The sequence below is a fragment of the Macaca nemestrina genome, chromosome 19 (assembly GCF_043159975.1).
Source record: "Macaca nemestrina isolate mMacNem1 chromosome 19, mMacNem.hap1, whole genome shotgun sequence".
Taxonomy (NCBI): domain Eukaryota; kingdom Metazoa; phylum Chordata; class Mammalia; order Primates; family Cercopithecidae; genus Macaca; species Macaca nemestrina.
This window is the reverse complement of record NC_092143.1, coordinates 69020969-69048247: the sequence shown is the minus strand read 5'-3', so window position 1 is coordinate 69048247 and position 27279 is coordinate 69020969. Positions and strand designations below refer to the sequence as shown.

The window sequence follows — 27279 nt, the reverse complement described above, 5'->3', positions numbered from 1 at the left end:
TGCTGAGCGGGGAAAGTGGGGTAGGGAGATACATACAAGTTTGCCACTGCTTCCCAGGCCAGAAGTAACAGCATGTTCCTACTTAGAAAATGTGACCTCCAGCCATGTTTCCAGCTAATTATGACTTCTCTGGCATTAAAGACACCAATCACAACACTCTCAGACATAGGAAATCTCTAAAATATGTCACAGAAAAAATAAGTTGTAGTGACACACATATCCAGTGAGTGAAATATAAAATACTAACTTTTGTAAATGTAGCTGAGGTTACTTTTCCTTGTGAGCCTAATTATTGCTGGCACATAAAATGAAGCTATTTGCAAATTCATACCTCTTAATTTGGCACAAGGTAGTAACTTAAAGAAAAAAAACTATAGGTAGGCAAAAAAAAAAAAAAAAAAAAAAAAATCACTGCTTACAGCAGCACACAGAACCAAAAAGTGATGCAATTTTCACTGCATGTCTTCTCAAGTTGGAGAATTCATTAGCACCTGTAGAGTACTTGGCTAATTTCAGACAAAGCAAGTTGCATATTTAACCATAAGTTCATCTTGCTTTGTAGTTCTATGGCTTCATATTAGAAGTTTAAGTATACCAATTACTTCATCATTAAATACAGATATAAAATAACCATTTCAGGTTATTTTTCTTTTAAGTTTTGATCACTCATAGCGTTTTCTAATAATACATTCTTTTCTAAGTGTACATTCTTAAGAGTATATTCTACTATTGAAGTTGGCTTTAGCCACTAAAATTAGAAAATATACTGTAGTGCTCTTTTCTTTTCAATTCTAAATAAATTTTAATTTACAGGTTTTTTTAACAGAAAATAAGCAAAATGTATTTATTTAATATACATCACAAGAGCTCAATCAGATACTTAATTTTAAAAACAGAAATGGGCCAAATGTCATGGCTCATGCCTATAATCCCAGCACTTTGGGAGGACAAGGTAGGAGGATCTTTTGATCTCTGGAGTTCCAGGACAGCCTGGATAACACAGGGAGACCCCGTATCTAAAAAAATAAAAATAAAAATTAGCCTGACACTGTGACTTACACCTGTGGTTCCAGTTGCTTGGGAGGCTGAGGTGGCAAAATGGAAAAGCCCAGGAGGTCGAGCTTACAGTGAGCCGTGATCATGCCATTGCACCCCTGTTACAGCAAGACCTTGTCTCAAAAATAAAATAAAAAATAAAAAACAGAAACAAAACAAAAATAACAAACACCACAGCTCAAGATACAGAGTCCTATACAGAAATCAAGTAAATTTCCCATCTAAGGGAAAAATGAAGAGACAACACAAGGAGAGGTTGGGCAGCCTGAGTCAGGGCTCCTGGCTGGAGACCTGCTTTGAGTAGATTTCTTGCAGGTTACTTCTTAAAAGCTGTGGAGTTTTTCTAGAACTCAGCAGCATGTGTGTTCAAAAGGCTATCGATGTTGAGTTCTACTAGTAGGCTGTGGATGGAGTGCAGGGTGTTCTTGACATCATACAGGGCAGACCACTTGTCCTTCAGGATGTGCAGACAGGTGTTACACTGGGCGTCAACGTTGAGATAGTGGCAGGGCGTGAGGAACTTAACCAACAGCATACTATATGGGTAGCCACTGGGGAACTCCAGGGAAACATTATATCTCAGGTCTTCTGTGCCAGCTGCTTGAGGGACAGTCCTAGTGATTTCAAAAGGTTGTCTGATACAGGTAAGGCATAAATCCCTTTGTTGCCAGAGATCACAAGGGTCTTCAGTTCCTGCTATATCCTGCCATACCCACTGCTGCGCTCCGCTCCTTTATGGGCAGCAATGCTGGTGGCAGCTGTGTTGCAGTTTTGGCAGGCCATCCAGGCAGCACCGGCGGCGAGACAGGAACTCAGAGAACATGACTGCAACTGCCTACTTTTTTTAAAATGGTAGATGAAAATGCTTAAGTGGACTAACCAGCTCCTAATTGTCTCATTTTACTGAAAACTGTTTCTAGTCAACAAGGATGGGCCCCATCAGCCTTACGGTATGAGAAAACCTGATCTCCGGCCAAAAGTGGAAGTTCTGAAGTGGATACATAATCTAACCACTGTTAATCTGATTCTTCCTCCTGGAGATGTGGAATTGAGACCCAATTCTAATCAGCTAAGGCTGCTTGCTTAAACTAATTTGCTTCAGGGAAAACGTCCCCCACAACATAAACACTGAAGCAAAAGTAACATGGGAACATATGTACTATCTTAACAAAAACTACTAGTGCTATAGGCTGAATTACGTCCCTGCCCCCAAAATTCTTAAGTTGAAGTCCTAGCCCTTAGTACCTCAGAATGTAACTGAATTTAGAGATAGGGTCATTTTTTAAACTTTTTCATGTCAGGTAATGTGCAGACTGGTATCAAGGTCTGAGGGAGGCACACCTCACACAATAACGTGAAAACACAATCATTACTTTATGAAACACAAAAGAACCTAGGTTCTTTAAAGAGGTAATTAAATTAAAGTGAAGTCATTAGGATGGGCCCTAATCCAACATGACCAGTGTCCTTACTAAGATGTGGAAATGTGGACACAGACACATACAGGGGGAAGACAATGTGAAGGGGCGGGGAGATTATTTCCATCTACAAAGCGAGAAGAAGCCTGGAACAGATCCTTCCTTCCCTCAGAAAAAGACAACCCTGCTGATAACCTAATCTCAGACTTTTAACCTCTAGGACTGTGAGAAAATAAATTTGCTAGTTAGCCCCAGCCACTAACACAACCATAAAGGGACACATCCTTGTTTGAGATGCTTGGGATAGAATGTAAGACCCTGAAGGAATAGGTATCAGAAGCCACAGAAACAAAGCAGATGGTAAACTACTCTGGATGGCACCAGAAAAAAACTGTTTTTTCTGTCTCCAGGAAAGAAGGAGAAAGAAGTCAGTAAGAAAGTTTGAAGTGTAGGGACTTTTTGGATGAAGGGCCAAAAGAATTTTCTCAGGAGTGTCTGAAAGTATCCCCAATGAGCAATCCTGATTATATTCCTATGATATAAACCTCCAAACCTTCAACAAAATCTATTACATATGGAAACAGAAACCCACAGCCAGAGGTGACCATGAGAACATCAACCTGGCATTCCTCCACCCCCTTATCTCACTGCTCTCTCATTCAGAAATTTGTAGAAATCTCACAGAAGTCACATGAGCCCCACCGGGTATGAAATATGGTTCATGACAATATTATCTAAATCTCAAAGCACTGGGATATTTTAGCTGACACTTGGAACTGCAAAGAAAGATGAAGTAGACTCACAGATAGATGCAGAAATGAAAGACCAAGTGACCCTAGAGAGAGAGAATGAGAGTTATGAAGCTATTTTCTGGTTCTAATTCCTCATTTAGCCAGACTGACTCCCTGCTTTAGAAATACCCACATCCCTATATTCTTCTTGGGATAACTTTATAGCCTCAAAATAAATCCCCCTTTTTTGATATTGGTTAAACTAGCTCATGTTAGTTTCATTTCTGATTAAAATAATTTTAACTAGGATTTATATAATATACATATGAAAGGACATCATAAATAAACAGCAAAACCAGACAGTTATTAGAAGTTTTAATCTGGGCTGCTATTCCAGGGGGGACATTTATACCACAACAATACAGTGAATAAAAGAACTGTCTCATTTTTCCAAACTAGTGTCTCATAGAATACTTCACATACTGTCAATATTAGGTAGGGGTTAATAACTATGCTATAAAAAAGAGTGTTTTGAGGTCAAATACATTTGGAAAATACTAATACAGAATAAATGACTTCTGAGCAGTTGGGGGAGACTTTTTTTAAGGGGAGTTGACTATAAGACCCTGTCTTCCCACTGAGTGGCAGAGAAGGTACATTATTGAAGGGGAACTTAAAGGTAATTACTTCGACAATAACAAGTTTATACTTGTTACAAAAGTAGCTAAAATAATACAATATCAATGTAAGGACAAAATCTAGTTCATCTCTAAAGCAGTATAATGTAATGGTTAAAACCCATGATTTCTAGAACTAGGCTGCCAATCTCTCTGTAACTATTTCCTCATCTCTAAATAATACTTACCTCAATGCTTTGTGAGAATTAAATGAGTTACTAAATGTATTAGTCCGTTTTCATGCTGCTGATAAAGACATACCCAAGACTGAGCAATTTACAAAACAAGGAGGTTTATTAGACTTACAGTTCCATGAGGCTGGGGAGGCCTCACAATCACGGCAGAAAGTGAAATGCAAGGAGGAGCAAGTCACATCTTACATGGATGACCACAGGTAAAGAGAGAGCTTGTTCAGGGAAACTCTCATTTTTTAAAACCATCGGATCTCATAAGACTCATTGACTATCACAAGAACAGTGCATGAAAGACTCGTACCCATAATTCAATCATTTGGGTGGGACACAGCCAAACCACATCACTATATAAAAAGTACTTCAGCCAGGCACGGTGGCTCACACTTGTAATCCCAGCACTTTGGGAGGCTGAGGCAGACGGATTGCTGGAGGAGTTCAAGACCAGCCTGGACAATATGATGAAACCCCTCTCTACTAAAAATGTAAAAGTTAGCCGGGTGTGGTGGTACATGCCTGTAGTCCCAGCTGCTCAGGTGGCCAAGGCACGAGAATCACTTGAACCTGGGAGGTGGAGGTTGCAGTGAGCCAAGATTGCACCACTGCGCTCCAGTCTGGGTGACAGAGTGAGACTCTGTCTCAAAAAAAATGTACTTCAAAGTGGCAAACTTCTGAAAATGCTAGTTATTATTATGAAGATGCCTCCCTAAAAATCTGTAATTTATCAACTTCTAAGACAGACTGAGAACTTTCCAGATTTTATATATCAGCTTAAAGAAAGTGACCCATTCAGGGCCAGGTGTGGTGGCTCACGCCTGTAATCCTGGCACTTTGGGAGGCCAAGGCAGGTGGATCATGAGGTCAGGAGTTCAAGACCAGCCTGGCCAAGATTGTGAAACCCCGTCTCTACTAAAAACACAAAAAGTTAGCCAGGCATGGTGGCAGGCACCTGTAATCCCAGCTACTCGGGAGGCTGAGGCAGGAGAATTGCTTGAATTTGGAGGGCAGAGGTTGCAGTGAGCCGAGATCATGCCACTGCCCTCCAACCTGGGCAACAGAGTGAGACTCTGTCTCAAAAAAAAAATGAAAGTGACCCATTCAGAATGAACCAACTTGAGACACAGAAGAAGACTGGCCAGTGACACCACAGAAGGCCAAAAAGTCAAGAACTCTGATTAGAACCAGGACAAAGGGTTTTAAAATATGCTGTTGCTGTTGAAGAGGTTGGTAGTTAACCTAGAGCCATGATTTCGCTATAGCTTTATAGTATTTCAATTTTTATGTATAATTATTCTTATTATGTTCTGATTCATGTCCCATTTAGATGGTATTAAGGGTATATACTGTACCTGGGGACAACCACCTATATTTGCATGACTGTCATATCTCCAAGGTCATGTTAACAGGGCCTAAATAATTTCTCTAATTTAACGTTAATTTGCTTTTTTAAAAAAATGTGTTGTTTATTTTTAGTAGAGAAACATCTATGTTGTCCACTCTGCTCGCAAACTCCTGGCCTCAAATGATTCTCCAGACTCAGCTTTCGAAAGAGAAGGGATTACAAGCTAATATTAACTTACTTTAATCGTGTGTAGATGATCCTTTTCTTAATGGAGATAATGACTTCTACCTTGGTTTCAGACATTTTTTGACCACTATTATGCAATTTCTTTTTTAAATTTTGTTTTATTAATCTATTTTTAAATTTTAATTTATTTTTATTTGTATATATTCATGGAATACAAGTATGACTTTGCGAGGCTGATATATTGTATCATGTAATTTCTTAAACTAATAATTAATGCTTATCAGAATTATCTCAAATAGATCTTTACTCTTGGAGGTATTGTAAACTAGCATTAACAAAAATAAATCCTCTCAAATCTCAAAAATGATGTAATTATATACAAAAAGATAGCCAACTGGGCTCTTCTTCGTTTTTTTTTTGAGACGGAGTCTTGCTCTGTCGCCCAGGCTGGAGTGCAGTGGCGGGATCTCAGCTCACTGCAAGCTCCGCCTCCCGGGTTCACACCATTCTCCTGCCTCAGCCTCCCAAATAGCTGGGACTACAGGCACCCGCCACCACACCCGGCTAATTTTTTGTATTTTTAGTAGAGACGGGGTTTCATGGAGTTAGCCAGGATGGTCTCAATCTCCTGACCTTGTGATTCGCCCGCCTCGGCCTCCCAAAGTGCTGGGATTACAGGTGTGAGCCACTGTGCCCGGCCTTCTTTGTCATTTTAAATAGCAAAAGTAAAACTCAAAATAATTGGTAGAATATTTTAGATATTTCAAAAATATGGAACAATATCATTGTGATCAGAAATTCTACTTCAAAATATAATTATTTTATAAAAATTGCATTTATTTAAAACCATAAAAGTTATAGTTGTTATGTTACATTTGCTTACAATTTTCCTTGAGAATAAGGATTTTGTTACCTCACCCCCAAAATTATTTAATTACAATACTGAGATATGTAAGGGTCCATCAATTATTCTGATCTTATAAATATTATTTAAAACACTTACAAATGTGAATGCAGAACACTATCTTTCACATAAAAGTTTCCTGAGAACTCTCCATATTTTACACAGAATTTTTCAGCTATATGTGACCTTATAAGCCAAACATTTCAACTCCCTCATTTTAAGCAAACTGAACATCACAATAACGATACCCAAAGTGACAGAATAGAACCATAATACAGACCTTGAGCTCCAAAGTTCTTTAGATATTTATTCTGCATTTCATTAATGGCTTTATCTAAACTTGATTTTTTTTTTTTTAAGACGGAGTTTTGCTCTTGTTGCCCAGGCTGGAGTGCAAAAGGTGCTATCTTGACTCACTGCAACCTCTACCTCCGGGGTTCAAGCAATTCTCCTGCCTCAGCCTCCCTAGTAGCTGGGATTACAGGCATGCACCACCACGCCTGGCTAATTTTGTATTGTTAGTAGAGGCAGGGTTTCACCATGTTGATCAGGCTGGTCTTGAACTCCTGATCTCAGGTAATCTGCCGGCCTCAGCCTCCCAAAGTGCTGGAATTACAGGCCTGAGCCACCATGCCCAGCTGATTTTTTTTTTCATTAGAAAAATTGCTTATATAAATCAGACTACAAACATGCTTTTTTTTTTTTTTTTTTAACACAGTATGTCGCTCTGTTGCCCAGGCTGGAGTACAGTGGTGCAACACAGTTCTCTGCAGCCTTGACCTTCTGGGCTCAAGCAATCCTCCTCTTCAGCCTCCCAAGTAGCTGGGACCACAGGCACAGACAACTGCTCCCAGCTTCTTTATATATTCTTGATATAAGCCCTTTATCTGATATATCATTTGCAAATATTTTCTCCCAGTCTATGGCTTATCCTTTCATTTCTTAATTATGAATTTTGAAGATCAGAAGTTCTTAACTTTGACAAAGTCAAATCTATGTATTTTGTTCTCTTTCGAATCATTCGTTTGGTGTCATATATAGTATTTGTATAACTCAAGGTTACAAAGTTTTTAATCCTAAAAATTCTGAGGTTTTATATTTCATATTTAGAACCATGATCTAAGTTAACATTTGTATAATGTATGGATAGTTCTTTTTTTATGTAAATATCCAATTCTTCCAGCACTATTGTTGAAAAAACTCTTTCTCCTGAATTGTCTTTTTACCTTTGTCAAAAATGAATTGGTCATATATGTATGGATCTATTTCTGAACTCTCTATACATTCTTACTGAATTTTTATTGTCTATGCCAATACCATACCATTTTGATTACTGTGGCTTTATGATAAATCTTAAAATCATGTAGTGTAATAAGTGGTGTGCTGAAACTGGCTTGTACCCATTCACAAGAGCTGATCTTGTACATCTCTTCCATACCTTGTGTTCAGTGATGTCACATTAGTAGCTTGAAATCAGCCATGGTGTACTCACACCACAAAAGTATTTCCAGAGAGCTAGTTGTTAAACATCAGCACACCACTAGGTATAAATTCTCTAATTTATTCAAAGTTGTTCTGACTTGGCATTTCAACATAAATTTTAGAATCAACCTGTCAATTTATACAAAAATGCTAGGATGTTTACTAGGATTGCATAAAATTTATAGATCAATTTAGGAAGAAATTACATCTTTTTTTTTTTTTTTTCTTTACAGGGTCTCCCTCTGTTGCCCAGGCTGGAGTGCGGTGGCATGAACACAGTTCACTGCAGCCTTGACCCCCTGGGCTCAAGCGATCCCCCCACCTCAGCCTCCCAAAGTGCTGGAATTATAAGCATGAGCTACCATGCCCAGCCAAGAAATTACATCTTAAGAATAAAGAGTCCTCCAATCCATGAACCCTGTATCTCTCTCTATTTGAGTATTCTTTAATGTCCATCAGCAATATTTTATAGTTTTTAGTTACAGTTCTCACACATATTTTGAAAAATTTATACCAAAATATTTCAAAATTTTTGGTAGTACTCAATATACTATTGTAAATAGTATTGTTTTTCAGATTTTAATTTTAGGTTATTCATTGCTATTATTTATTATTGTTTTTATATATTGATCTTGTTTACTACAAGCTTGCTAAATTCAATTATTAGTTTTAGAATACTTTTTGTAGATGCTACAGAATTTTCTACACAGATACTCATGTACCTGAAAAAGACAGTTTTACTTCTTCCTTTCCAGTCTACATGGCCTTTTATTTTTTCTTGCCTTATTTGTGTCAGTCTTTCACTATCCCCATTAACCATGATGTCAGCAGTAGGTTTTTCATAGATGCCACTTGTCATAATGAGTGAATTCTCTTCCATTCCTAGTTTACAAATACCTTTTATCAGGAAAGTCTGTTAAATATTGTCCAAAAATTTTTTGTACCTATTGAAATAATCATTGGCTTCAATTTGCTAAAATTTTTAGAATTGTATAACTATTTCATAAGAAATATTAATCTATAAAATTCTTTTCTTGCAATGTCTTTGTTTAAGTTTTGTATCAGAGTAATGCTGGCCTCATAAAATGAATTGGTAGTTATTTCCTCCTCTTTGATTTTCTGGAAAAGTTTGCATAAAATTGGTGTTTTTTCTTCCTGGAATGTTTGTAAGAATTCCAGTGGAACTATTTACCAGTGAAACTCTTGGCTTGGAATTCTTTATGGTTAGGTCTTTAACTACAAATTAAATTTATTTAATAAATAAAAGGCTATTTCTTCTTGGATTAGGTTTGATAGTTTGTGTGTCTCTCAAGTAATTGTGTCTATTTCATCTAAGTCAACTATACTGGCATAAAATTCATAATATTCCCTTCTTACACTTTTAATCTGTTGCATCTGTATTGATATCACTTCTTTCATTCCTAATATTGAAAATTTGTGTTTTCTCCCTCTACCCCTAATCCTATCCTGTTTCTTTTCCCCTCTGATCAGTGTGGCTAGAAGTTTATCAGTTGTATTGATTCAGTCAAAGAAGCAGCTTTTCGTTGTACTGATTTTTTCTGTCTCTGTCTTCCAGTTCATTGATTTCTACTCTACTTTTTATTATTTTCTTTCTCTTCTTTTTCTGGTTTCTTAAGGTGGAAGTTGAGGTCACTGATTTGAGATCTTTCTCTTTCCAACATAGACATTTAATGTCTATATTTTATTTAAAACACATTTAGTGTTATAAATTTCCTTGTAAGTACTGCTGTAGCAACATCCCACAATTTTAATATGTTGAATTTTCATTACCATCTAGCTCAAAATACTTTCCTATTTGATTTCATCACTGACCTATGAGTTATTTAGGAGTGTGTTGTTTAGTTTACAAATATTTGGGGAATTCCCCACACATCATTCTGTTATTGATTTCTAACTTAATGCCATTGTCATCAGAAAACATACTTTGTATTAATTGAGTCTGTTTAAATTTGAGACTTGTTTTATGACCTAGAATATAGCCTAACTGGGGGAAGGGGGAGGGATTGCATTGGGAGTTATACCTGATGTAAATGACAAGTTGATGGGGCTGACGAGTTGATGGGTGCAGCACACCAACATGGCACAAGTATACATATGTAACAAACCTGCACGTTATGCACATGTACCCTAGAACTTAAAGTATAATAATAATAAAATAAATAAAATAAAATAAAATAAAAATAATGAAAAAAAAAAGAATATAGCCTAACTGGGTCAATGTTCCATGTGCACTTGAAAAGAACATGTGTTTTGTTGTTTTACAGTGATCTACAAATGTCAAGTACATCTAGTAGGTTGATAGTGTTAAGCCTTCTACACTTTTACTGATTTTCTGTCTACTTACCCTATCAATTATTGAAAGAGGAGTATTGGAATCTCCAGACATAATTATGGCATCTAATTATAAATTTTTCCTATACTCCTTTCAGTTCTATCAGATTTTGATTCATGTGTTTTCCATTTATATCATTAGACACATGAATGCATACAATTACATTAGGTACCCTTGATGAATTCACCCTTTTATCATTTTGAAATGACCCTTTTTATCCTTAGTAATATACTGTGATCTAAAACCTATTTTGTCTGATAGTAATATAAGTATCTTTTGATTAGTGTTGGCATGGTATGTCTTTTTTGGTCCTTTTACCTTTAACCTATTTGTTTTTTTATGTCTAAAATATGTTTATTGCAGAAAGCATACAGTTGGGTCTTACATTTTTAACCAATCTGGCAATCTTTGTGAAATCACTAAACTCTACCTGGGTTACTGACTTCCTTTCTACTATCATATTTTTACTTTCCAATATCTCTTTTTTGTTCTCAAAAGTTCTACTTTTGGATAGCCTTTCTGTTCTTGTTTTACATAATCAGTAACTTGTCTTATTTCTTTGAACATATTAATATAGTCAATTTAAAATACTATTCTATTCTCTGCATTGACTGTTTTTTATAAGTTCATTTTACCTGTTGGTTTCTTCTCCCCTCTTTTTCATGTTACATGCTCTCTAATCAGTCATTGATTTATGTTAGGGTGATGTTAACTGATAGACTTAACATTAGGGTAGGATTTCTCAACTTTGGCCCTGTTGACATTTTGAACTGAATAATTATTTTGGGGAACAGGAAGATGAGCTTCCCTGTGCACTGCAAGATGGTTAGCAGCATCCTTGGCCTCTATCCATGAGATGCCAGTAGCACACCTTTGTGTATATCTTTAGTTATTACAATCAAGTATCTCTCCAAATATTGTCAAATGTCCCCTGTGGGGGGAAATCAGTCCTAGTTTATAACCAATGCATTAGGGTGATCAGGGTCTTGAGAGTTTCTCTGAGAAATTCTCCAATTTCCTACTTTGTGAGTGAAGAATATGAACCTAGTTACTAGCATTTGGAAGCCAAGCAAATGAACAGACATGGGTATCTCACCAACCAATACACAGACTCTGACTTAATCTATCTAGTAGGCAGAATAATGGCCTCTCACAGACGTCCACACATCCTAATCCCAGGAACCTATAAGCATGTTAAGTTACATGGCAAAAGAGAATTCAGATAGCAGGTAGAATTAAGCTTGCTAAAAAACTGACCTTAACAAAGGGAGATTATCTTGGATTATTCAGTTGGATTTAAATGTGGAAGAAGACAGGAGAGTCAGGGACAAAATGATATGATGTGAAAAAGCCATTGCTGGCTTTGAAGAAGTAAGGGAGCCATGAGCCAAGTAATGTAGGTAGCTGAAAGGAGCTGGAAAAGGCAAAAAAGCAAAATTTCTTTCTAGAGCCTCCATGAAGAAAGACAACTCTGCTGACACGTTAATTTTAACCCACCGAGACCCATTTTGGACTTCTCACCCCTGGAATTATAGGATGATAAATTTGTGTTTTTTTAAACCACTACATTTGGGGGTAATTTGTTATAGAACCAATAGGAAAATAATATAATCATTTGATTTCAGTATGGTGCTTTAGCATCCACTCTCAGCTCTGCTTAGTATTCCCAAATCTAGAACAAACCTGAGATAATCTCTTCTACCATTAATCAACCAAGTCCTACTTATCTCTGTCAAGGCCGAAGAATCCAGGCTTCCAGGTTAAGATGGGACCTATGGAGCAAACTGTTCCTTAAGCAGATTTTAACCAATCCTTCCATTCCAAGCCCATTCTACTCCCCAAGACTATTTAAGGGTACCTTGTACCTCCAAATTCTGAATTTTTCCAGCATTCTGCAGTAGAGACAGACTTGCTTTTATTATGGCAAGTAGTTAGACTTCCTCTCTATTCTGCTAAGTCACCACTCATTCTCATTCCTCCTTGCAAAAATACATGGATGTCTCTTATCTGCTACCTCTCTCAATCTTTTTGATCATTAAGGGTTCATGCAGTTTTGGTTCTCTAGTGTCATTTTATTGGGATTTCAAGAACAACAGAAATAAACAAGTTCAACTGCTATGTTTAACTAGTTTTATTTTCAGCTGACATTTTATCAAGCCCTTACTGTGTATTAGATTTTCAGATAAACCTTTACATAAATTATTATTTGGATCTTGTAATAACTCTAAGAGATAGGTACTATTATTTTGCAACCCATTTTATAAATAAAACTGATGTTTGATTCAGGTGACAAAGCTAGGGTGGAACAGAACTGGGATGGAACCCACGTCTCTATAATTCGAAAGCCAATTGGCCTAGCCAATTATGCAATCTTCTTAATTTTTCAATTAACAATTCACAGGTTTTACTCTAGATCGGGGGTCAGCAAACTATGGCTCACTAGCCAAATCTGGCCTGCCACTTGTTTTGTAAAGTTTTATCAGAACACATCCATACGAATCATGTGGAAAAAAGCACACTCAAACTCAAAGTACTTTTTCTATTCTCTCACTCAACAACAAACAATTAACACAGAAGACTTCTGCGACCAAATATGTGGAGATTTTCCCCTACCAACAAGCAAGCAATGAATTCTGCAGCAAATACCAGGCAGGTATCCTCCAATTTAGTTCTGACACTATCTACCTAGAAATCAAATTCCACAAGTTGAGGGTTCAGTACCAAAAGACTGCCCCTTACTTCTGATGCCAATTTCAAGTGCTGGGTTATTTTTACCTGTGCTTTTAACTGATTGGTTATAAATTGGGGATCCCAAGACCCTTTTCCTTGGGTTTGATTAATTTGCTAGAGCAACTCACAGAACTGAGGGGAACCATTTACGTTTACCAGTTTACAGTAAAGGATATTGCCACAGGTACAGATGAAGAGAGTTATGGGGTAGGCACATGAGAAGGGGTGTTGCGCTTCCATGCCCTCTCCAATGCACCACCCTCCAGGAAGCTCCATGTGTTCAGCTATCGGAAAGCTATCATGTCCTTTGGGTTTTCTTGGGACTTCATTACATAGGCATGATTAAACCATTGGCCATTAGTGATCAATTTAACCCGCAGGTTGTGGTAAAGGGCTGAAAATCCTAAGCCCCTAATCCTGCCTTGGTCTTTCTGGTGACCAGCCCCCATCCTGAAGCTACCTAAGGGTTGCCAGCTATCAGACAACTCATTAGCATCCAAAGACATCACTTTGGAGAGTAAGGATTTTAGGAGTTGTCCACTAGGAAAAAAGGTCAAAGACCAAACACATATTTCACAATATCATACCCATTTAAATGACTATTGTCTATGCCTGTTTTTGTGCTACACTGTTACAACTGAATAGTTGAGACACAGACAGTCCAGCTGACAAACTCTATTAGTCTCTGATCCTTTAAGGAAAAATCCGCTGACCCTGCTGTAGAAAATAACCTTATGACCAAGTTTTGAGTTCATGGTGTCCTCATATACTTAACACTTTTGTTACTGTTATCAAATCAAAGGCACTATTTTTATTGTTCCTTTAGCCTTTTGTTATCCTGCAGTTAGAAATCTTTGGCCATGGTTTAAAAAGAAAAGTCTCTAAACCCATCTCCCATGTGAAGTCTTCCACATACTTATAGTCATACTCACTCTCATTTCTGAGCTCCCATCTCAATTATTATAATTATAGTATTTAATGGAGTTTGATTCGTATAGTCATTACTAGTTGTGATTCCTCTGAGATCTAGCAAGTGCTTGACTCTGATAAGCATTTATTAAGTACCTTCTAAGTGTCCGTCAGTGTTCTAGACACTAGAAATACAAAAATAAAAATGGCAACTTTTGGTTCATATGTATTCTTTTTAATTAAGAGGTATAAAAATAGAAAAGAAACTGAGCATGGAATATGTGCTATGGTCCCTGCAACAGTTGCATCAGAATCACTAGAAGTGCTTGGGCAACATTCCTATTGAATGCTGAAGCAGAATCTGTGGCGGTTAGACCCAGGAATCTGTGCTCTTAATCAACACTTCAGATGACTCTTAAGCACAAAAGTTTCAGAAACACTATGGCAGTAGACAGGAAACGATGCTTCTAAATGTGCAAGTATTATGAGAGAGTAAGCACAAATCTCACATGATCTCTCTTAATACAAACTAATTTCTGTCAAAATGTAATGTTTTGCTGCTCATTTCTTCTTTCCAAAAGTTTACTCGACATGCTTAATCGGGAACTTTGAAGTTGCTCTCATCTTTACTAATTTTACTCACACTGTGAACCCTGTACCTAGCACAGTTCTTAAAACATAGTTGATATAAATACTCTGTGTTGAACCGTTGAATACTCAGAGCAAAACCTCTCTAAGTTGTCCCTAGTATGTAGAAGTAGGAGTTTTTCCAATTTTAGACTGGAATGGTATGAGAATCATTTGAGAACAAGGAAGATAACACACCCAGGCAAATGTTTGGTCAACCTACACCTTGTTTCTCTCCTTCTAGAAATACTTCCTTCTAGCTCTCAAGCCCACTACCCTGTGAGGAATATCAATCTCTCTCCTCAAGGTTAAGCTGGATTAAGCAAAGCCAAGCAGACTAGTGGAAAAGGTCAGGCATTATAGGATTCATCTTCATCATAGGTAATCTATTTCTAGAGGCTGTAGTCAGCAGAATGCCCCAGAATACATGTTTAAAAGGATTACCTACCTCTGAAGATAACAGACCACTTGCTTATATATGTCTACCATGAGAGTCTTACAACAATGGACTCTTGCTATACCTGACACAGATCTACCCCTCCCACTAGAACTCTGAATTATTTTGCTGGAGGCTACAACATTCTGAGTAGTTTGTTGGGAGTTCACGGGAGGTGGGGATAACTCACCCAGTACAAGCTTAGCAGAGCTGAGCCGCTGCAGCATGTTGGGCTAGCCTTTGATACAGACTGGTTGGACAGGTTCTGGATCTACGGAAGAACCGGTTTTACTGGCCTGTTGTGCCAACATATTCTGGTTTGATTCCATGTTCCACAGACGGTAGAAACCTGCCCAGCCAGTTAAATGAAAGGCATATTAGGTTATCCATTGCACACAGTATATAGCTTAGATGCAGCAGAACTCTTCCACATAGCAGTAGTGTCTAGCAAACTAGTGTGGTCCAGAGGTGGTGTTCACTGATTTAATGTTTAAGTTCATAGCTTCAGGGAAAGTGAGCAGTGAAACAATTTCTGCTTTTCACCAAGAGCAGAGGTTTCTAAATAAATTGAAGGGTAAGTATATTTTTTAAATTTCTCAGTTTTCTATGCATTTTGGAAAGTTAAGAAATGATGTTTAAAAAGATAATCGATTTTTAACATAGTAATAGCTGCATTATACCTTTTCTGTAAAGCTAGATATTGCTTTATAACACTTGCATTATGTTCATTGATTTGTTTGCATAAAGTTTATTTGGTATATAATATTCTCTTACTATGCTTTTTTGTAAGTTGTGCATGGCTATAGTAGTTTTAAAAGCTAGACTGAATAATTTTGCCAAATAAATTTCAAATATTAATGATTTATATTAAGCCATCTACTTCTTTCATAATATAACTATTATGTTTTATAGGCTGTTACTATATGGTAACAATTTTATATGGTAAATCTAATTGTGGATAAATAATAATTGCCTTTTTAAGGCCAAAAAAAGTATTGGCCTGCTGGTGATCCTAAGTACATGCATTAGAACAATTCACAGCAAAAATTGAGGAGTGTGAAAAACAAAGATTGTGGAATCTGGTAACTGATTAACTATTGGAGCTCAAAAGCACTTGCTGAGCTGAATAGAAAGGAATGAAGACAGGTTTTGTCATGCCTATTAGGTCTGAAAAACTTTTTAGGTTAAAGAATACTTGGATCTTCCTTCCATTTATATTAAAAATCTTCCTTTTATCTCTACTTAATCCAATTACTTTATTTTAGTAGTTTGTATCATGTAAAATGAAAGTTACCAATCCCTTTAGATTTATGTTGGCATACCATCCTACCCCTCTATTTACTGATATTAGATTGAATCGAAGCACATGTCTTCTGGGGCATTTAATTTAACATAACAGCTGACATACGATTTTATCTGGGAATTTAAAAAAAATTTTTAACGTATTTATACTGAATGCTTTCCTGTCATCTTAATAGGACTTTGCTTTGAACTGAGCAAGGCTGATGCATCCTTTTCATTGTCCCTAGGGTTCCCACTTTGTCATTATGTTCAAACTCAAAGGCTATAATATTATTTTCTAACTCAAAGGCTGTAACATTAGTTTCCTTAGAATGTTGACAGAATAAAAGTGTAAATAAACGTTCAGATGAGATTTCATTTTTTGCAGGGAAAACCCTTGGATGCTTCATAGTCCTACTTCTAGGCAGTTCTGCATAGAATTTCTGGTAATCCAGGTAAACTGCTGAAAAGCTATGTAATGTTGTATCTGCAAAAGCAATGTGCTGATTCAGCAAACCAATATTAATTTTATTCAGCACAAATTGTATTTTGACAAGTTTTTGGTAATATGGATCAAAACTTTCAATTGGCTGAATTTTTCTGAATTTACTACATGAAACCTAGTTTTCAGGTAATATATATACCAATAGAGCACATTGTTAGTATTTCTGGTGAACATATTGTATGTGGTAATTTAAAAAATTTAAACCACACTGTGTTTAAAACATAGGGCTTACTGTTTAAAGATAAATTTAATTTGGGATTCTAATTTATTTATTGAGCATCATTTATGTTTATAGTTTTGAAGAAAGCTATTTAGGAACTAGATATACATTTTACATAAAATCCATGGGTAAAATTTCAAGCTTAACTCTGTATTTTGGAAGAGGATTGCACAGTTTTCATTTAATGGAATTTTCATTTTCAAATGTAGGTAAGTCCTATTAAATATTACTTTTATATATTTTCCATAAATTGAGTCATTTAAAATATTGATACATTGTGATATTTTTGCTAAAACCCAGGACATATAAATTTGTCAATCAAATTAGGAGTGTGTATTTTATACAGACCAACATATCTCAGCGCCTAGTCAAAAAGTGTTCCACTCATTTAAAATTTTTTTACTCTTTTAGTCGAGGATGCATTTCTTCTTATTCCCAGTCACACAATTTCACATAACTCTTTTTGTCAACAATGCTAGCTTTCTTAACAACTGCAACTTCTTTCCCTTCTGAATATCTTCATGTGTTTTCCACTAAAAGCACTTAGAATTATGACATTTTTTACCTAAGAGGGACATTTAAAGAATAACCAATGAATCTGACACCTCATTTTTGAGTTAAGAAATGAAAAGCCCCAAAATATAGCTAAATCACTATTATATAATCTAAGGGTCGATTCGGAGCCAGAACATCCAGGTTTCCTGACTACCAGCAAGACCAGTAATTTTTTCACTACCCTACATTGACTCTTCTGAATACTACATGAAATCTAATCTAAAAAGGTAAAATTATGTTGTATAGTGTGTTAATGAATCTTTGGTGAACTAAGAAATCATTGGTTTTTGTATTTTAATCTGTATCATTATTGCCCCAAGCATTTTTAGGACAATGGCTAAATATATATGGGATTACCATTGATAATGAACGTGACTACCACTTCAAACCCTAATCTCTTTTTTTTTTTTTTTTTTTTGAGACGGAGTCTTGCTCTGTGCCCCAGGCTGGAGTGCAGTGGCGCGATCTCGGCTCACTGCAAGCTCCGCCTCCCGGGTTCACGCCATTCTCCTGCCTCAGCCTCCCGAGTAGCTGGGACTACAGGCGCCCGACACCTCGCCCGGCTAATTTTCTTGTATTTTTAGTAGAGACGGGGTTTCACCGCGTTAGCCAGGATGGTCTCGATCTCCTGACCTCGTGATCCGCCCGTCTCGGCCTCCCAAAGTGCTGGGATTACAGGCTTGAGCCACCGCGCCTGGCCCAAACCCTAATCTCTTAATGCCATCATACAATTTTGTTTCAAACTGATGAAGGCCTTACATTCTTTCATACTTGCCCACCTTGTGGATCCTACTCTCATTTTCTGACTTAATATTGCTTTAAGCTGTCTCTACTGTCTATTTTCTTAGTATGCATGTATTTTTGTATTATTTTAGTCATTCTTATATGCTTATAATCTAGGATTTGTCTAAGTTAATATAGTATTCCTAAAGTTTGGTTAGAACTGACAGGAAAATTACGTTATGAAGACAGAAATTGCAGGACTTAAAAGCCCATCTTAGAGGTGATAGAAGCCGTTATTTAAGGGGTAAGCTTTGCACACAAGTGCTCAAAAAATGTTTTAAACATTCTTAATTTGAGGAATTCCTAGGAAATGTGATTACAGAAAGTTGGAGAACCAAAGGCCCAAAATTTCAATTCTGATTCCTGGTACTAAATGTTAATTCTACTAATTACCTTATCTTTTCACAGGTAAAATCCTACCTGGGAAATGCTTCTAAATTTGGTCATTTTAGTTCAGTCCAAGTGGACTCAGAAAAATAATCACTTTCATTTGTTTCTTAACTTTACAAGAGAAAAGGCAGTATACTGAAAAGCATGTGAGCTTTTGAGCCAAATTGACATGGATCTGAATAACTCTGCTACAAATTATGTTCCCCTTGGAAATTATTTAACTCTCTGAGTTAGCTTTTCTCCACCTAGTTAAGGAAGTTAAGAAACTAATACCATTCTTTCAGAGTTGTTGGAAGAATTAAATGAGATGTCATGTAAAACACTTCACGTAGTTCCTAAGAACAGAGCAGGTGCTCAGCAAATGTCAGTATCTTTCTTATCCCTTTTATACTCTATATAATACATTTCAACAAATAGCTTCGGTATTTGCCAAAGTATTTCAGTATTTTCTTTCAGTAAGAGAAGTCAACTTTAATTTAGAATATGCACGTTTTTGTCAGAAAGATAGAAATAAAATCAGCAATCTTGGAAGGCATTAAGATATAATGTTGAGGCTGGGCACAGTGGCTCACACCTGTAATTCCAGCACTTTGGGAGGCTGAGGCAGCCAGTCACAAGGTCAGGAGTTCAAGAGAAGCCTGGCCAATATGATTAAATCCCGTCTCTACTAAAAAATACAAAAATTAGCCAGCATGGTTGCGCGTGCCTGTAGTCCCAGCTACTCAGGAGACTGAGGCAGAAGAATCGCTTGAACCCGGAGGTAGAGGTTGCAGTGTGCCAAGATCATGCCACTGCACTCTAGCCTGGTCAACAGAGCAAGACTCCGTCTCAAAAAAAAAAAAAAAGATATAATGTTGGAAAATATGTTAACCTTCTTAAATTTAAAAAATCAGAAACCCATACAATCCAATCCAATTAAAGATTCACTTCAAAGAAGTCTTTGTTAAAAGTATTGTGAGAGCAGTATACCAAGATGATTAAAAGCCTTAAATACTTTTTAAAAATTCAATTTCAATCATCTGCACTAATGGAAGAAAGTGTGACATGGATAATTCAAATTAGAATGCAGTTATGCATCAAGTAACAACAGGGATACATTCTGAGAAATTAGATGATTTCATTGTTGTGTGAACATTATAAAGTCTACTGACAAAACCTCAATGGCAGAGCCTACTACACACCTAGGCTATATAGTATGTCTTATTGCTTCCAGGTTATAAACCTGTACAGCATGCTGTACTGAATACTGTAAGCAACTGTAACATAAGAAGTATTTGTGTATCTAAACATATACTGACATAGAAAAGGTACAGTAAAAATATGTGGTAGTATAATCTTATAGGACCACTGTAGCATTTGTATTCCATTGCTGATCAAAACATTGCTATTCAGTGCATGGCTGTACCTTACTTGTGCCTTGTGAATTTTCCAACGACTGTTTTTATCTATTATCTAACATGACATCAAATTAATTGGCCGAGAATTTCTTTTCTTTTCTTTTCTTTTTTTGACAGGGTCTCGCCCTGTCACCCAGGTTTAGTTTCCTATGTAGCTAGGACCCAGGCACATGCCGCTACACCTGGATTTTTAAAAAACCATTTTGTAGAGATGTGGTCTCCCTACGTTGCCCAGGCTGATCTTGAACTCCTAGCCTCAAGCAATCTTCCCACCTCAGCCTAAGAATTTCTATATGCTCTAAGGATTGTGCTTTTTCTACTACCAAGTAAATTATTCTTTCAGGACTCTGGAATATGTTTTCTCCTACAAAAAAAAAAAAAAAATCCCTTCTGATTTAAATGTATTATAGGCTAATATTAAATTATATTGCATTATTTTGATAGCAAGTAATGATGAGCAGAGTCAGTCCAAAATGTATAGAGCACAAGAAGAAGATAGAAGAGGATTTAACATTTTCTAAAGATAATATTAAATTAGCCTCAGACTAATTGATTAGGGAATGAAGCTGATGAGCAAAGATCACAAAGGAGGAGCTTTTTGTGAAATGTACTAGTCAGAAGGGAGTTCAGAATACCACGACAAACATTCTGAGAGTTTGCTTAACTAAAAAGAGGTCAATTGACACATCTTCCAAAGAATGAATAAAGAGCAAAAAATTGGTTAAGAGTTAACATTAGAACCAACTAATAATCCATTTATAACACAACTGATCTTATTGAGCTCTTGTAATCAACTTAAATTTCCTGAAAGATGTTTAATCGCTTTACAAAAAGCTTTCTGCTGATGCTATAATTTCAATTTAAGTCCATGCAAAAAGAATCTTGTTTTTCGCTTAAATTGTAAACACTGTATGTAGATGGTGTGCAGAAAGACAAAAGTATCATTTCACTAATTTAGCCCACGAATTAATCACTTATTTTTTTTTTTCTTTTTTTGAGAGAGAGACTCTCACTCTGTCGCCCAGGCTGGAGTAAAGTGGTATGATTTTGGCTCATCGCAACCTCCGCCTACCAGGTTCAAGTGATTATCCTGCCTCAGACTCTCAAGTATCTGGTATTACAGGCACATGCCCCCACATCTGGTGAATTTTTGTATTTTTAATATAGATGGGGTTTCACCATGTGGCCAGGTTGATCTCGAACTCCTGATCTTAGGTGATCCACCGTCCTCGGCCTCCAAAAGTGCTGGGATTACAAGTGTGAGCCACCATGCCCAGCCTAATTAATTATATATTCTTATTAAAAGTATTTTATTAGATACGTAAGCAAGTTAGCCTATGTGGGTAGTCATTAAAATTAGTATTTAATGTGCATTTACTTTTAAATGTTTACAGTAGATACTACTACAAACAATTGCAAAGAAGGCAGAAAAACAACAAAAAATTTAAATTTTTTACAATGTTCTGGTGGGGAATGGTGGCTCAAACCTATAATCCCAGCACTTTGAGAGGCTACAGTAGGGGGATTTCTCGAGCCCAGGAGTTCAAAACCAGCCTGGGAAACAAAGTGAGACCCCTGTCTCTACAAAAAATAAAAAATAAAAAATTACCTGGGCACAGTGGTACAGGCCCGTGGCCCCAGCTACAAAGGACACTGAAGCAAAAGGATTACTTGATCCCAAGAGATCGAGGCTGCAGTGAGCTGTGTTCACACTACTATATTCCAGTCTGGGCAACTGAGTGAAATGCTGTCTCAATAAATACATAAATGATTTTATACAAATAGCTAATTTGAATAACTCAAGACTAACAACTGAACTGTCTGTAAATCCAAAACTGGGAAATATAGTACATAACAGTTCATTGTGTTAAAGACATACAGCCTTAAGAACAACCAGAAACTATTATCTTAGAAGTTATGTACCACTGACAAAGTGAAAATGTAACTTGAGTGACAAATTTTTAGTTTCAAAGTTATCTCTTAAATCTATTCCCTTGAAAGTTCTTTGCCTATCATATCTATAATGATTTAGATTAGGAGTGAGAAACACTTCCAACATGAAAATATTTTAAATCTAATGAATTTCTCAATGACTCTTGAAACATTAAGAAATATAAGATTGATTATAACTTTATGTAGCTAATAATACCCAGGAGTATTACTACTGTAATAACCTAGCAATGTTCTCAAAGCATAGTCCATGACCATCTGACTCACCTGGAGGATGCCTATTAAAAATGCAGGTCGATAACTCCATTCCAAACATATCACATTAGAATCTCTGGTTGGTAGATCCTAGGAGAGCAGCAAGAAAAGATTTTTCTGCCTGCAAGAGAGAATGAGCAAGTGAGTGAGTCTTTTCAAATCTAACCCCTTAACATTATCAGAAAAATAACCTCAAATGCACATGTTCAACCAATCTTGGGTCATTAACATTCTTACAAATGACTGATACAATTAATCTGACTGTCCCATCCATGCATGCAAATTTTTAAAAGTTAAAACTTCCATTAATAATTCAAAAATAGTGAAATAGAAATCTCAAGTTTCCCCTTTTAGTGTAGGTTCTCCATGGAAAGTAAGAGCCTGAGACCTCTGGCTTATGTGCAGGTTCTTTATTTGGGAAAGCACCCAGACACTTTTACACCTTTCACTAGGAGTAAGGGACTAGTGAAAGGAAGGAAGGAAGGCCAATACAAAAGTTTATCCTTGAGTTCATCCACCACTATAAATAAACAGGGCTCAAGCCCAGTATCTTCTTAGGAGCCATCAAACTACCCCAGAATAGCCTGTCAGAAGACACAAGAGAAGAGCACTTATCCACAACTTCTGACTTCCATCAGTTAAGAGTTGCTGCATGGGTTGCTAATTTCTTACACTTTCAAATTGCATACTTGTTTCTACTGGCTTCAGAGAAGCTCCTAGGGTGAGGGACTGTCAAGTTTCACCTGCATGAATCTGGTTGCCACTGAAATACTTGGAGCAAGCAGGGCCCAAGACGTGCCCAACATATCATGTTATAGGACAAATATAGTCAAACTGCTTTTTCTTTAGTTTTATAATTCTAATACAAAATACAATTAAAATAGATGTTCTGAGAAATGAGTACAGCAATTTCAAATGGAGAGGAAGGAACTTTTAGCCTATTTTTGTCTGATGTATTTGATCCATTCCCACAAAACCTGAGATGCACTGAAACTTGACCTTCTGTGAGAAAGGTATTTTCTAATAAACTTCAATTTATTTCCTGAATTTGGTTGCCAATTTTTAAAGGACCAAAGAGCAGCAAAATGAACAGTTAGTATGTACTCTGTAAATACTCTTATGTCCAGCATTGATCCAAAGACTTCATTGTTTAAGTTTTTACATTAGTAAAGTTATAGTAAAAACAGATTGACTACATTGGACCCTCAAGTAACATTTTTCATTACAGTGAAACACACAATTTTGAATAGTACAAGTTTGTCTTGGACTGGGTCCAAGAGGGTCTAGTTACAAGAAGTAATTCATTATAACCTATAATGTGATCCTGAGGCTTGGCTCTGAAAAACACATTATATGAAGGCTCTAGTCAAGCAGATTAAAAATTTTAAAACTGAACAGTTAATCATGTACTTTAATTAAGTAAATATCATATTTGTTTGTATAATATGTAAACTTAGTTCAGAGAAAGTGAAGGAGAAACAGGTGCAAAGAAAAAAGAAATCTGACTAAAAGCACATCATCTTTTCGTTTAACTTGAATTTCTGTTAGAATAATTAAAGATGAGTTTAAAAAAAAACACTATCTCCTTAGAAGTTGGGGTAAAGTAGCTAATGAATTGAATAAAGATGAAATAGGAAAACTGAGGAGTGCACAGCAAATACAAAAAAGTGGAGATACACACTGCTGAAAAAAGCCCAATAACAACATATATTATTTTATTATTAATAATAATCGTGAGAGAGGGTCTCACTGTGTCACCCAGGCTAGAGTGCGGTGGCAAGATCTCAGCTCACTGCAACCTCCATCTCCCAGGCTGGAACAATCCTCCCACCTCAGCCTATGGAGTAGCTCGGACTACAGGCACACATCACCATGCCCAGCTAATTTTTATGTATTTTCTGTAGCAATGGGGTTTCCTCATGTTGTCCAGTCTGGTCTCAAACTCCTGGGCTCAAGCAATCCACCTGCCTTGACCTCCCACAGTGCTGGGATTACAGGCATAAGCCGCCGCGCTTGGCCAAAATATAATTTCTTATAACCACTAATTCTGAAATAAATGAATAGATTAGTTTCTCCTTTCTATATCATTTTGCCATTGGGTTAGATGATATTTTAAATCCCTTGGAATATAATAAAATAACAACAACCATATAATAATACTATCTAACTTACCTGAACTCAATTATGTAAATCAAAATAATACATGTAAAAGCATTTAACAATATAGTGGAATCCTTTCTATAATTATAAATCTTTCACAATTTGCCTAGCAATTCAATAGTTTCCCTAAAACTACACAACTTTAGCCATTGAAGAGATCTGATTAGCTGTAGCTCTTTTTTTTTTTTTTTTTTTTGAGACAAAGTCTCGCTCTGTTGCCCAGGCTGGAGTGCAGTGGTGTGATCTTGGCTCACTGCAAGCTCTGCCTCCCGGGTTCATGCCATTCTCCTGCCTCAGCCTCCCAGGTAGCTGGGATTACAGGCACCCGCCACCATGCCCAGCTAATTTTTTTCGTATTTTTAGTAGAGACGGGGTTTCACCGTGTTAGCCAGGATGGTCTTGATCTCCTGACCTCGTGATCCTCCCGCCTTGGCCTCCCAAAGTGCTGGGATTACAGACGTGAGCCACAGCGCCCGGCCAGCTGTAACTCTTAAATCTATCTACTGTTAACAACAGTTTCTTACATTGTTACAGTTTCTTACATTTCTCTCTCATTTAATCCTATCAACAATCCTGTAAAACACTCAAGGTACATATTATTACCTTCATTTCATTGATCAACAACCAAAGTACAGAGAAATTAAATTATTTGCTCAACAAGATTAAAATTAAAAATTAGAATTCATTCAGCAAATTAGATGGTGCAGCTGATGCCTTCCCAATATCAACTTATACAAATACATTACTATATACTTGCAATTATAGAACTCAACAATGATTCCCCACAATATAGCCTTTGCACATGCCTTCTGCCTGGAAAGCCTTCTGCCATTCTTCTCCCAGTAGGCAAGCTGCTTCAAACTTCTCTTAATTCTTCTTTAAGAAATTTCAAATATATTATTCCATTCTTACAACAACCCCTTTGGGCACAGTATTAATATCCTCTTTCAGTGAGGGAAATAAGACTTGTCTAGGAAACATGCAGATAATCAGAGATAGGGTCAGAATTTAATCTCTCATCCTATCTTCCAGCTCAGGACTCTTTCAATAGCACAAGAAGGCTGGGAATATGGCTATATGCCAGCATTGATTGTAGAACATGATCAAAAATTTTTTGAGCACTTCCTACTGTGTTCCTTCTGAGATTACAACATAATTTAACACCCTTCAATCTACTTGATTTTAAATTTAGTACATGAAACAACTCACAACCAGGGCTGGGAAAGCCAGTATAACCATTTTTCTAATTCTATTAGAAGTCAATTTATATTCATTTCTCAAATGTACGTATCTGCTGTAAGGCAAGTAAAAAAAGCACGTGTACCAAAAATGCTAAGAAATAAATTAAATAGTCTAAAAAATGAAGTGAGATGATCATAATAGGTGTTTCGCTCCAATCCTAACTGAGGAAGCCCAGTTTATTTTTAACTCTGAGGCTAATTAAATCATGATCAAATTGTAAATACTTTTAGTTACCTCCTACAGTGTAAAGCATTTTTTTTGTTGTTGTTGTTGTTGGTTTGTTTGTTTTATTGAGACGGAGTCTCACTCATCAGGCTGGACTGCTGGACTGCAGTGGCACAAACTTGGTTCACTGCAACCTCTGCCTTCCCGATTCAAGAAATTCTCCTGCCTCAGCCTCCTGAGTAGCTGGGACTACAGGTGTGCACCACCACGCCTGGCTAATTTTTGCGTTTTTAGTAGAGACGGGGTTTCACCATGTTGACCAGGATGGTCTTGATCTCTTGACCTCATGATCTGCCTGCTTTGGCCTCCCAAAGTGCTGGGATTACAGGCATGGGCCACTGCCCCCGGCCAAAGTTTTTTGAAGTAAAAAGAAAAATGTACTTGCTCTGTCACCCAGGTTGGAGTGCAGTGCATGGCTCACTGCAGCCTCATCTTCCTAGGCTCAAGAGATCTTCTCGCTTCAGCCTCCTGAGTAGCTGGGACCACAGGCATACACACCATACCTAGCTAATTTGTTTTTATTTTTTATAGAAACCAAGTCTCACTATGTTGCCCAAGCTGGTCTCAAACTTCTGGGCTCAAGTGATCCTCCTGCCTTGGCCTCCCAAAATGCTGGGATTACAGGCATGAGCCACTGCACCAGGCTCTGACCATATGGTTTACAGTCATCCAAATCAGGACGTTTTTAAAAGTAAAAGGGAGTTCTATTAATAATTAAGCTAGAGCAATAGGAATTAACCAGGACTGTCACTGGTAAGCTAGGGCATATGCTCACCTCACATAAGAGATGTACTACAATTGAGAAAAGGAAGGAGACTTTTTTTTTTTTTTTTTTTTTTTTGAGACAGAGTCTCACTCTGTCACCCAGACTAGCGTGTGAGCAAGTTCGACCTCCTGGGCTGCAACTTCAACCTCCTGGGCTCAAGCAATCCTCCCATCTCAGCCTCCCAAGTACTGAGGCTACACACAACACTGAACCCAGCTAGACTTATCTTTATTTTTATTTTCTTGTAGAGACAGGGTCTTGTTATGTTGCCCAGGTTGGTCTCAAGCAATCCTCCCACCTAGACTTCCCAAAGTGCTGGGATTGTGGGCATGAGCTGCTGCACTTGGCCGGAAGCCTATCTATTTCAACGTTAGTATCCTAAATAGTCCATAAAAACAAACTGTCACCAAGAGTATGAGTTGAATGAAAACACAATTTCACTGTACATTTTTAATATTTCTGAATATAACTTACATAAAACTGAAAACATTTCTAGCTAAAACTCAGG

General features: G+C 37.0%; 2 protein-coding genes, 1 non-coding gene and 1 pseudogene across 5 annotated transcripts in view; 1 reads left to right on the top strand and 3 right to left on the bottom strand.

Moving 5' to 3' along the window:
* The window catches only part of LOC105464895 (uncharacterized), a 488640-nt gene that overhangs the window by 452647 nt on the left and 8714 nt on the right, over positions 1-27279 (bottom strand). Inside the window, exons 2-3 of the mRNA XM_071085560.1 lie at positions 22391-22499; positions 15233-15391 (exon numbers count right to left, since the gene is read on the bottom strand). The gene's annotated coding sequence lies outside the window, so the exon portion shown is untranslated. The remainder of the gene's footprint in view (positions 1-15232; positions 15392-22390; positions 22500-27279) is intronic.
* LOC139360053 (ubiquitin-conjugating enzyme E2 C-like) lies at positions 451-5820 on the bottom strand (annotated as a pseudogene).
* On the bottom strand, positions 2347-2449 carry LOC112423834 (small nucleolar RNA U13). Its single transcript, XR_003014391.1, has one exon. It is a non-coding gene; the product is annotated as a small nucleolar RNA U13 (small nucleolar RNA).
* The window catches only part of LOC105465556 (RB binding protein 8, endonuclease), a 117008-nt gene continuing 105191 nt past the window's right edge, over positions 15463-27279 (top strand). Inside the window, exon 1 of one of the 3 annotated variants that reach the window (XM_071085547.1) lies at positions 15463-15616. The gene's annotated coding sequence lies outside the window, so the exon portion shown is untranslated. Of the gene's footprint in view, positions 15617-16758; positions 16779-27279 lie in introns of those variants that run through there. The other 2 variants (XM_071085553.1, XM_071085549.1) reach the window with 2 other exon arrangements.